The sequence below is a fragment of the Peromyscus eremicus genome, chromosome 11 (genome assembly GCF_949786415.1).
Source record: "Peromyscus eremicus chromosome 11, PerEre_H2_v1, whole genome shotgun sequence".
Lineage (NCBI taxonomy): Eukaryota > Metazoa > Chordata > Mammalia > Rodentia > Cricetidae > Peromyscus > Peromyscus eremicus.
Window position 1 is genome coordinate 58,173,625 of NC_081427.1, and position 11,971 is coordinate 58,185,595.

The 11,971-nt window shown below is 43.9% G+C and overlaps 1 pseudogene; it reads right to left on the bottom strand.

Moving 5' to 3' along the window:
* LOC131921564 (sperm motility kinase 2B-like) overlaps window positions 1–10,654 on the bottom strand; it is a 46,453-nt pseudogene extending 35,799 nt beyond the window's left edge.
* Window positions 10,655–11,971: the final 1,317 nt, after the last annotated feature.

Consider the following 11,971-nt stretch of genomic DNA (forward strand, 5'->3'; position numbering starts at 1 on the left):
CTACTTAATAGAGAGAGGAATGAGTTGGGCATGGTAGCCCATGCCTTTAATCTGAGCATTTGGGAGGCAGAGGCCGGCAGATCTCCATGAGTTCGAGGCCATCCTGATCTACAGAGAGAATTCCAAGACAGTCAGTTCTACAGAGAAATCCTGTCTTCAAAAACCAGAGAAAGAGAGAGAGAGAGAGAGAGAGAGAGAGAGAGAGAGAGAGAGAGACCCTAACCCTTGCACCAAGTCTTCAATGATTAAGAATCAAGCCAATCTGGCTAAGTTCAGAAAAATACCAATACAGTTATTTTACAAACAATATTTTAGTAGATGTTCCATGTAAGGTGTAGAACCTTTTTATACTAAGACATTCTTCATTGGCAGGCTAGTGAAACAGCTCATTTAGTCAGTAAAGTGTTTGCCTTGAAGTTTGAGGACCTGAGCTAGATTCCTAGAACTCAGATTAAAAAAAAAAAATCTGGGTGTGGCAATCCACCACCTGTAATCCCAGCACTGTGGAGGCAGAGCCAAGTGGACCCCTGGGACTTCATTGCCCCCTAGCTTAGACTACTGGTTAAGTTCCAGACTGGTGAGAGACCTTGCCTCAAAACACACTGTTGTCGCTCCCTAAAGAATGACATGGAAGTTAATGGCTGGCCTTCACTTGCATGTGTACAAACATGTATCTGCACATACACGAATACATACAAAACTAGCCATTGTTTATTTTAATTTCCAATCTAATGGAGGGTCTTGCATTTTATCTGGAAATTCTACATCCATTAGAAGGAAGAGACCTGGTGTGTGTGTGGAAGGCATTTCTACTTTTGCTTTGTACATTTCTGCATCCTTTGAATCATTTCCAGTTACCAACATTCTTGAACCTTTCTCTAGACCTACTGTAAAATTTAATATATGCCCATGGTTGTACTAGTGTTTGGCAAATTTAATAGGACAGTGGTAGTTTGAATGTAATTGGCCCCATAAGCTCATAGGGAAGGGCACTATTAGGGGGTACAGCCTTGTTGGAGTAGGTGTGGCCTGGTTGAAGGAAGTGTGTCACTGTGGAGGGTGGGCTTTGAGGTCTGCTATGCTCAAGCTATGCCCAGTGTGGTACACAGTTCACTTCCCGTTGCCTATGGACCAAGATGTAGAACTCTCAGCTCCTTCTCCAGCACCATGTCTGCCTGCAGGCCACCATGTTCCACCACGATGATACTGGACTAACCCTCTAAAACTGTTAAGTCACCACAATTAAATGTTTTCCTTTATAAGAGTTGCCATGGTCATGTGTTTTCACAGCAATAAAACCTCAACTAAGACACCATCATTTCCTGAATTTATTCTAGAAGAGTGATTATGTGAAAAAGTTGGGTTTCATTATTATAAGTGTTAAAGGCAAACAATCATCGCACACCAGGCACTATTATAAGAACTTTATATTAGTTGGCTGACTAATTATTACAACAATCCTTTTAGGTATGTGCACCTGTTTCATACAGGACAAAACCTAAACAAGCAAGATTAAAAGATATGCTCACAACAGTGTATAGTCTGTTTGGTGTATACTGTTTGATATGGTAGTCACTAACAGAATGTGATATTTCAATTAAAATGAGAAAAAAAATTCAGTTTCACTATTACAAGCCATATTTCAAGGTTTCAATACCTACATGTGACCGGTGGCTACCATATTGGACATTGCATCTAGTATGTTCCCATCACTGCTGGTAGGACCAGCTTTGGGAGTATGTGACCTAAGCTTAGAGAGGCCTATGTTCGGTTTAATGCCTTTGTAGCATGAGGGGCCCATATTTGGTTCAATGCCTTTGTAGTGTGAATCCTAATTGGTCTTAATAATAAAAACCCAGAGTCAGATATAGGGGTAAATACTGAAAGATCAGAGAGACAGAAGAGCAAGCCACAGCTACCACCTCTTACCTCACCAACTTCTCAGACTGAAAGAGACTGAGCTCCTATCTCCTCCTGCCTTATATTTCTCTCTCCGCCCAGCCATATCACTTCCTGTCTCCACCTCTTTAGTTTTGGGATTAAAGGTGTGAGATGCCAAGGGCTGGGATCAAAGGTGTGTGCCACCACTGCCTGGCTCTGTTTCTCTTTAGACTGGCTCAATCTTGTGTAGCCCAAGGTGGCCTTGAATTCCAGAGATCTGTCTGCCTTTGCCTCTCGAATGCTGGGATTAAAAGTGTGTACCACCACTGCCTGGCCTCTATGGCTAACTAGTGGCTTAGCTCTGCACTCTGATCTTCGGGCAAGCTTTATTTGTTAGATCACAAACAAAATATCACCACATGCCTTACTGTTGCTGTCTTGAACGTTGTAGTAATTTGGGAACTGGGAGTGTAATTCTGTTGGTAGTGTGCTTCTCTGGCATGCATAAATCCCTGAATTCAATCCTCAGCACTTCATAAATGAGTGAGTGTGGCAGTGCACTGGGGGGTGGAAACAGGAGGATCAGGAGTTCAAGGCCAGCCAGGATACTTGAGACTCTGCACCAGAAACAAAACAAAATGAAATCTGAATAACTTTTGGATGGTGGGCCCTGTATTTTTCATTTTCACTAGAATCTTATATAATGCAGTAGGGCTTTAGGGAAGAAAATTTCATAGGACAGCAATGTTTGGTAAAGAAAACATCATAATAGATCTTATTGAAAAAAGAGAGTTAATCATTCAGTGTTGATAAGGACTAGCTCCTTCTGCATGGAGTGATAATACTTTGTCTAGCTTCTCCCACGGAGCCCCAAAGTGGCAGGGAAAAAGATTCATCCAAGAGTTACTTGTAATTCTCAGTTTCCTTGAGGGTGCCCCAGAGGTGACCATCAGTGACTGTCCCACTCTATCACCCTGGGACTGGCCCTAGAGGAAAACCTCTGTATAGTCGCTCTTAAAAGGGCAAAAAACAAAGCAAGGTAAAGAAACTAACACTGAGCCAGGTGGTGGTGGTGCATGCCTCTAATCCCAGCACTCGGGAGGCTGAGGCAGGCAGATCTCTGAGTTCAAGGCCAGCCTGGTCTACAAAGTGAGTTCCAGGAAAGTCAAGGCTACACAGAGAAACCCTGTTTCAAAAAAAAAAAAAAAAAAAAATCAACAGCAACAACAACAAAAACACCCCACAAAAAACAAAACAAACAAACAAAAAAAGGAAGAAGAAACTAACATTGTAGACAGTGTTGGAAGCCAGGCTTCCCATTGTACGACCCCTTCCAGATGAAGTATGAAGATGAACAGCCAGCCCCTGCCTCAGTTTACGGCTACCCCACAAAAAGCAACAACTGAAATTGGTTAATGCACCCCAGCTACATAAATTTTAACCTTCCCACATTATGAAGTTCACAGTAAGAAGAAAAATATATGTGATCTATATTATCGCCTACTTTTGTTTATGTGTGTGTGGTATGCATTTATGTTTCCATGAATGTGGGCATGTGTGTGTGAGACAGAACTGTCCAGTCAACCTTAAGTTCAGGTTTCCTTTTTTGTTTGTTTTCCTCTGGCTGTCCTGGGGATTGAACCCAGGACCTCACACACGCTAGGGACTGAGGTACACATGTTATGCCCAGATAGGGACCCCAAAGACTTCACCACAGACCTTAGGTTCAGAATGCAACAGCATGGTTTATTTCTGTTTGTTTACAAGCCGCGGGCAGGGAAGCTCGATCCAAAGCACTCACTGGTAGTCGTGAGGCCAGGAGGAACTTGCTTTTTCTTTGTGTGCCTAGCTTTTTAAAGGCAAAATCCACAAGCCCTTCAGGGGGGTTGGGGGAGTTTTGCACGGGTGCAACTCGGATTGGTTTATTTTTATCTCTGTTCTCTTTTAATTGGGTGAGGGTATGTAACCTTTGAATTTACTGGTTGGTGGTTACAATTTATTACTTTGGGGGCAGTCCAGCACAAGTCCCAGGCTTTGTCCTTGAGCCACCATGGGGGCTGGCTGGTCAAGCAAGTACTGCACATAACTCTAAGTTGGTGAGGGGCCCCAGAGAGTAAACATCTGGCTGAACTTTGAGCAGTCAGAGTACGTGCAGAAAGGGAGCTACTGCAAGGACTATGTCTTTTGTTCATGGCCCTCCCAGAAACTGCTTGCTCAAGTCTCAGGAAACTGAAATTGAGGCCTGATCTCTGAGAGAAGACTGAGCAGCTTGTTATGGCATCTGCATGGTCCTTTCACACAGCCCCGGCCCTGTCTTCTAGATGGCAGGTGATGCCTGTGTCAGTTTCTTTACTTGCCCAGCTTGTTGAATAAATTCAAGCCGTATATGCTGACAACAGCTTCTATAGAATCCTGAAATCGTGGAGAGACTCACAGCCTGAAGATCCTCCTGAATTGTTTTCCTTGAGATTTAGAGGCTAGGAACGTGTCTAACAGTACAAAAGATATTTCAGGCAATGAATAATTTGTGAATTTATCTCAGGGGTTATCGGGAAATAAATAACAGATCAGCAAAAACCATGTGCTTGAGAGGAAAACTAACTAACTTGAGAGAACAAGTAACTACCAAGATGATAATTAGCTCCATTGGTTAAATAATTAAGTGAGCCAAAGCAACAGGTGTTGGTGGCACACACCTTTAATCCCAGCACTCGTGAGGCAGAGGCAGGTGGATCTCTGTGAGTTCCAGGACAGCCTGGTCTGTTACGCAGAGAAATCCTGTCATAAAAAAACAAGCATACAGGTGGGATGACTCATCCCTAACAGGCTTGAGGGCCAGCGGGCCCAAACCAGTAAAAAAGATACTTTCTGAGAGCCAACCTGGGTCTGCCTACTGGCCTTAGCAACAGCACCTGAGACATGATCTAGAGATGACCTGCACCAATGAGAGGCAGCCATGTCGCACCAGTCATGCATATTCACCAAACCTCCCCCTAGGGTGGGGTGGAGGGTAGATAAGGCTTGCCTCTTCCTGAGCAAACTGAGCTTGTTGTTTTGACATTCTCCTGGAGTCTGCGCCTACTTGGCCCCCTCTCCCAAAGGGAACAACAGCACAGGATCCTGTTACATACACAAACAAACAAAACAAGAACAAAAAGCAAGAAAATAGGCTTTTAGCTACTTAATAATACAAGCGTTTGTATTTGCAAGTTCAGAGTAGCTTTGAGAGCATGACAGTGTGGTGGTGGGGGGTGGGGTGGGGATGTCCTAGGGCGGTGGGAACAGCAGTAAATGGCACAGAGGCCACAGGCCAATCACTAGTGCACACTGTCTGGGGAGTATGTCCCTCAGCAGGAGCTTGTACAATGTCGCCCTTGAGGTTCACTGGAGGGTTGGCCTTCCGAGAGGACACAGTGGAGGATTAGTGTCTACACAGAATGCTTGTTCTGTGAAGGAGAATTCCTGGAGAATTGCTGCACCTGTGAAAGTTGACGGCCTGGTTAGAATCGCAGTGATGTGGAGAGGTTGGAATGTTGCAGGTCCAGGGGTTAACTACCTCTCGTCTCCTGCTCGCGTTAACCCCTGCATAACGATTCCTCATCCACCTCTGTGTCAGAACTAAAGTCCCATGACTAATAGATAAAAAAAACCCTTTGGAATCTATCAGCTTAGCAGACCACTAACTTCCACCAACCCCCCAACTGAGAATGTCATCAGATAGTGTCTGAGGCCTGTAGGAAAGGATTCCTCATCTTGCTGTTTTACCTTTTTAAATGTACCCACCAGTGTATTTTAAACTTCCCTTGATTAATGACGTTCTTTGCTACTATAAACCTTCACGAAGCTGCTTCCACGGGGAAGCACACAACCTGGAGTGACCTTACTCCACGTTTTCTAGGCCATAGTCATTCAAATTTGACTCCAGAATAAACTCTCTTATTCCCTTGGACGTGAGGGCTGTTGTGTTTCTACATCAACAACTCCAGTGCTATGTACTGTTACTGCGACAAAATGGGGGGGGGGGGTGTCTTATGTTGGAATTATCTTGTATTTTTAAAATCATACTTTCTTGATGAGAATCTAACTCTATCTGTGCATTAATTCACATGCTCAATCATTTGGATGCCCACCAATTCTTAGCCGGAAACTGATCTTGGGCCAGGACTGTAAATCAAACAGGACATAATCTCCGTCTTCAAGGAGATTACATCCTGGTGTTAAATAAGAAAGTGCCACTGATTGTAACAGTGTCTGTGTTAGAAGTGTTGAGGCAGGACAGTAAGACAGAGAGTGAGAACCAGGGGAGCCCTCACAGGGGCCACACAATCAGCACGTGAAATAAACATGTGGCAGAGAGGAAGGCTGGAACATCATCGTCCTCCCTCACTGTCCCCAGGTCTACTGACTGTGGCTATTGGCACAGGCTCAGAACCACTCCAGAAAGACCTGTAATGGTAATATTATGTTGCCATTGTAATAGTGAAATGGAGTGCTTACTTAGCCGAGCACTGGGGATGTAGCTCAGTGACGGAATGATTACTTAACAAAGGTGGATCCTAGGGTTGATTCCCAAAATACAGGAAAAAAGGAAAATTGAGGGTATTTATCTATTTCTGCTTAATTTTTACACACATCAACATTATTTCCTGAAAATAATGTATTGAATACATTGAATAGAATGTTAATGCATGGAACAATAGATTCCGAGCCATGCGTGTGATAATTTCAAAGTGACAGTTACTAATTACACCCCTTTTCTTATATAATTACACCCTTGTCTTGAGAACCTGAACTTGGCTGTGCAGTATCTTTTAACCTTCTGATGTTATTTAATCTAGAAAGCATCATTGTTCCTCTTCTATACAACAGAGATCTGAGGCGGAAGAAAGGTCATTTGTATGTGTTTCCAGTCGATAGTTCATTTGGTTAGTTATTTCTCCTTTTTAATTACGAGGATAATTTTCATGGAAGTCATACGGTTCCCTGATGTTCCATTTCTCTCCTCCCTGGACCGTTTGTTCTCTCTCTTCGTGTTTGTTTTTTCTTTAGACACAGTGGTTATTGCTGCAATTTCTCTAAATCTCTCTATGCTGCATTTTGGACAAACAGCGGTGCCTTGGTCCATTGTCTCGTTTTTATGGTGTGTGTGTAAAAAGCATCTTGGGTTGACCAGCTGTCCATTTGAATGTTTTACTGTCACCGGTGTTGTCATAAAGCTGCCGTGGAAGGAACACATGGTAACAAAGAGGGGGTGCATAACAGTGGGATCTGGCACATCTAGCAATGTGGGTCACGTTTCTTACGCTTAGACTTCTTGGAATTAGACATATGAAGGGGAAACTGCAAAGGCATGGGGGGAGCTGTTGAACTTCAAAAAACGTTTTCTACTGCAAGATATATTGTTTTATAAAGAGTTCAAATATGCTGCAATGCTAAACGCCTGGACCCCCTGTACTGGGGTGGGGCATGTTTACCTGTGTGCACACAGGCACAAAGGCAATAGGACAATGTTTGTTATCCTCCACATTTGCGCTCCACCCTCCTGTTGGAGACAGTCTCCCACAGAACCTGGAGCTTGCCAATTTGGCTAAACGGGCCTTCCAGTGAAACTCATGGATCCCCCTGTCTCCACTTCGCTGGTGTTGATGTCATGTGTGTATACATGTGGGTGCTGGGGTCTCTGAACTCAGTTTCCCATGCGTGTATAGCAGCACTTAACTACTGAGGCCCCTCCTTGTGTCTGTATAAAGAACCCCACATTCTGATCATATTGATTGTCAGCAACTGCCTATTTTGAGAGACAGCTGAGAGATGCGAACAGTAGTGCCCACACTCCTACTCATCTCACCCCCGCCCCCCAGTTTTAAAATAGTACCTTTTGTTCTATCATCGTAATTCATATAATCTTCATGGGGCAACGCTGATGTATTAAACAATCCTCTATCTACATCACAGCCGTTCTCAGTCATTTTTTTTTAATGGAAAGTAACTACTCCTGAAATGCCTCTCTGTTCCCCACCAACTCCTCACCCCAAATTACTACCACAGCCCACTGCTGACAGCTGTTGACTTCCTGCTCATCCCTGTCTCTCATAAGCCCTCACTCCACCCCCCCTAAAGAAAAGGCAAGCAGGGAAAATACCTAAAGAGGGACAACTCTAGATTGTTGCTGAGGTCATCAGCACAGGAAAAGAAGCTGGGACCACTCATACCAAATCATATTGATCCTTTGATTTTTTTCTAAGTCTGGATTTTTCTAGGATGACAGACATGGAGAGTCCAACTCAGATGAAACAATTGGCTTTTGAGAATTTACTAAGTGAGAGCAGGAGGTCTGGGGAGAGCAGGGTCAAAGGCAGGGAATGACTGTCAAGCACTCCGTCTCCATCACTGGAGCACCCTGCAGAAGGGCCAGCCCACCTCCGGGCCCAGCATCCAGGCTGCTCATCTCCCCGCTTCTTGCACCAGCAGACAGAGAGCTTAATATTCGGAGCTAAAACATCTGCCTTGACAGCAGGGAGCGTTCCGTTAATGGTTCAGAGGGAACGCTGTGTTCACAGCTGTTACCGCTTGATCAAATAATTGCTGTTTCCAATGGTAAATTATTATGTAGGGTTGGAAGTGAATGAAAACGTGGTGTCGCATTGCGGCTCATTTTAGTGGTATATAAATAGGTTTTGGGAAATAAAGGTATAAGGTTTTAAAGATGTAATCATTATAAATGGTGGCCAAGCACTCTTTCCAAGGAGCCAAAGGGACAGTGCCAGGGAGCTCTCACATAGCACCAAAGGGCATGGCTCATGTGGCCAATTGCTGGCTGCTTGTATTTTCTAACTATTTCATGGACAGAATACACGCTCATAAGATGTGGTTTTTGGAAAACTGCTTTGCTCGCACCAGAGCACAGTTGCTACTGATAGTCTCAGGACAAGAGGCAGGGACATCTCTGCATATGATTTTTAAAGATTCCAAAGTCCTGGGTAGACAGTCAGGCTGTAATTGTTTGGCTGTAGTGCCTGCTGAAGGAAGAAAGGAATAAAGGCCACCTATCCACTTCTCTTGCCTGCACTGTAGAGGACCGTCGTGAGTGCAGGTCACCAGGTCCTAAGCAGCCCATGGAGCTTGGGAACCTACAAGGGACAGCAGTTGAAGACAGCATTTGAGGTCAGAAGTTCCTGAGGCAGAGATTCCAGAACGTGCTGCCTGCCCTGATTTCCTCTTCCTGTGGTTTGTGGCCATGGCCCCACACTGGAAACTTTATGTTCTCTTGTCCACGAGGCACTGTAAAATGAAGGGAGTAAGAATTTCGGAGGCAAGAGGGCTGAGATGTGGAGCCCGCAGCCTCGTGGGTTAAGAGGCTTCTGGGCCCTGATATGGCTCCAGCATAAGTCTGCATAGGGTTCCTTTGTCAGGATCTCATGAACCTAGAGAATTTCACTCTGCTGGTGTCTCCACCTCGGCACATCCCAAAGAGGATCAGAAGGCATTCACCGGGCTCTATCATCTATGCTGTTTGTCTTCCATTTTCTTTTGCCACAAAAGTTATGATAGAATCGGTCACAGCTTGCACATTCCATGTATTATTCTAGTACCAAGCCCAATCTTCTCAGACTTGGCCTGAGACCTAGACTCTGGCCTTACTTTTCCATCTGTGACCAGTGTAGATTTAAACTCTCTGCCTCTTACTCTATTTCTTAACAATCCCGCTTTTCTTTCTCTGCTCCTAATGGTCTTGGTTTTGTCATTTCCTCCTCAGAGCCTATTAATGGAACCCCAGGTCTTGGCTTTTGAAAACTAGAGATAATTCTAACTGTTCCTGTGGTGGTTTGAATAGTTATGGCCCTCATGGCCTCATATGTTTGCATGTTTGACCCATAGGGAGTGGCACTACTAGGAGGTGTGGCCTTGTTGGTGGAAGTGTGTCACTGTGAAGGCAGGTTTTGCGGTCTCATACGTGCTCAAGCTTCACAGTGTGGCAGACTCCTGCTGCTGCCTGGAGATCAAGACGTAGGACTCTCAGCTCCTTCTCCAGCACCATGTCTGCCTGCACGCTGCCATGTTGCACCATGATCATAATGGACTAAATCTCTGAAACTGTAAGCCATCTCATTAAATGTTTTCTTTTGTAAGAGTTGCCATGGTCATGGTGTCTCTTCACAACATGAAGACAGTTCTTCATGGTCTAACTAAGATATGTTCTAACTTGAAGACAGCTCCTCAGTTCTAAGACAGTTCCTCTCCCTACAGTTGACTAGAAAAGCAGAATAGTATCTGCACCCTAAAATCACCCTTGGGTGAGTTATTGCAAGGTTGTTTCAAGTTTGCAGACTGTGTGGTTGTAACTGCTCAGTTCTGCTGTGGTAGGGTGGAAGCAGATATGGACAACTGTGGTGATATATTGTGTATCAAATAAAGCTTGCCTGAGGATCAGAGGACAGAACCAGCCACTAGATTAGTCATAGAGGTCAGGCAGTGGTGGCACACACCTTTAATCCTAGCACTCAGGAGCAAAGATCCGTCTGGATCTCTGTGAGTTCAAAGCTACCCTGGACCACATGAGATTGATTCAGTCTAGGAGAGAAACTGAGCCAGGCAGTGGTAGCACACACCTTTAATCCCAGTACATGGGAGTCACACACCTTTAATCCCAGCACTAGGAAGGAAGTGAAATGGCTGAGAAAGGTATATAAGGTGTGAAGAGACAGGAACTAGAGACCTTTTGACTGAGGACTTTCAGTCAGAGGATTAGTGGAGATAGGATCTCACCTTCCATTCGGCCTGAGGATTCGGGAGTGGTGAGAAGTTTCTCTAGTGGCTTACTCCTTTGTCTCTCTGATCTTTCAGCATTTACTTCAATATCTGGCTCTGGGTTTTTTATTAAAAGACCATTTAGGATTCGTGCTACAGATAACAGGTAAACAAGAGAGGGTAGCCATGTTCCAGTAAACTGTTACTTAGAAATAAATAAAGACCAGGAGGTTGAGGGTAGCATGTTGCTTTCCTTTCTGCTGGCTTTAACTCTTAATAGACATATGAAGCCACAGAGATCATTGCTGTGACCTGGAAAGCAACCATTAATCCTTGACAGGGTGTAAACTGGTTGTCATATTTAATACTGTGTTGTCCTGGAAATGAATATGTAAATTGGTATTCTCGTTTTTCTAGAAAACATAAGTATTTGTGAATTTTCTTTGTAGACAGAAGAGGCTTGGCCTCACTCAGTCTTAACTCTCACGTATGAAGGCAAAAGAAAATGTCGGTATGACAGGTCACATTCTCTGGAAGCTAAAGTAGAGGCAGAGCTCTGGGGCGAGATGGTTTACTAGGGATGAATGTTTGTGAAAGGTAAGAGAAGAGAGCTGGCTGGGCAGAGGAAGGTCCAAGAGGCTTTATCTGATCTGGCACAGAATTCTGGGAGAATAATATCTTAAATGAATCAAATTCACACCTCTGTTAAATACTGCCACCAAATGTCCAGAGCCCTAGGGGAGAGGGAGCCTTTGGGCAAAACTACCTCGGGAAATAAACAAGCAAACAAAACAACAAAAAAAGACTCAAGACTGCTTACCCAGTGCCAAGCACTAAGTCTTTTCCGGGTGGAGGTTTGGACGGTTGATCTTCACAACTCCTTAAGAAAACAAAAATTCTGGGTTGGAAAGTTGGCTCAGTGGTTAAGAGCTCATGTTCTTGCAAAGGGCCAAAGTTCAGTTTCCAGCACCCACATGGAGACACTCTGCCTCCTCATACACCAGGCACACATTTGATGCACAGATGTACATGCACATAAAACACTCATGCACACAAAATAATCAAAATAAATCTAAAAAAAATTAAAAAAGAAAATAAAAAGTCTGAATGTGTGTCTCTTATAAATTAACATCATTGATGGAGCCACCTGATAAGGAACTATAGAGGGTTTAATGATTTGCTTTTGTTGTTTTTTATTCTGATTGCATTTTTATATATAGAAATGTATCTTTTATGAAAGGGAAACTACAGTGAGATACAGGCAGAATTAATGAGAAATCAAAGGCTTTTCTTTTTCCTTCCTTCTAATTTCTCCACCTTTATCCATGCTCCAGTTTAGAAG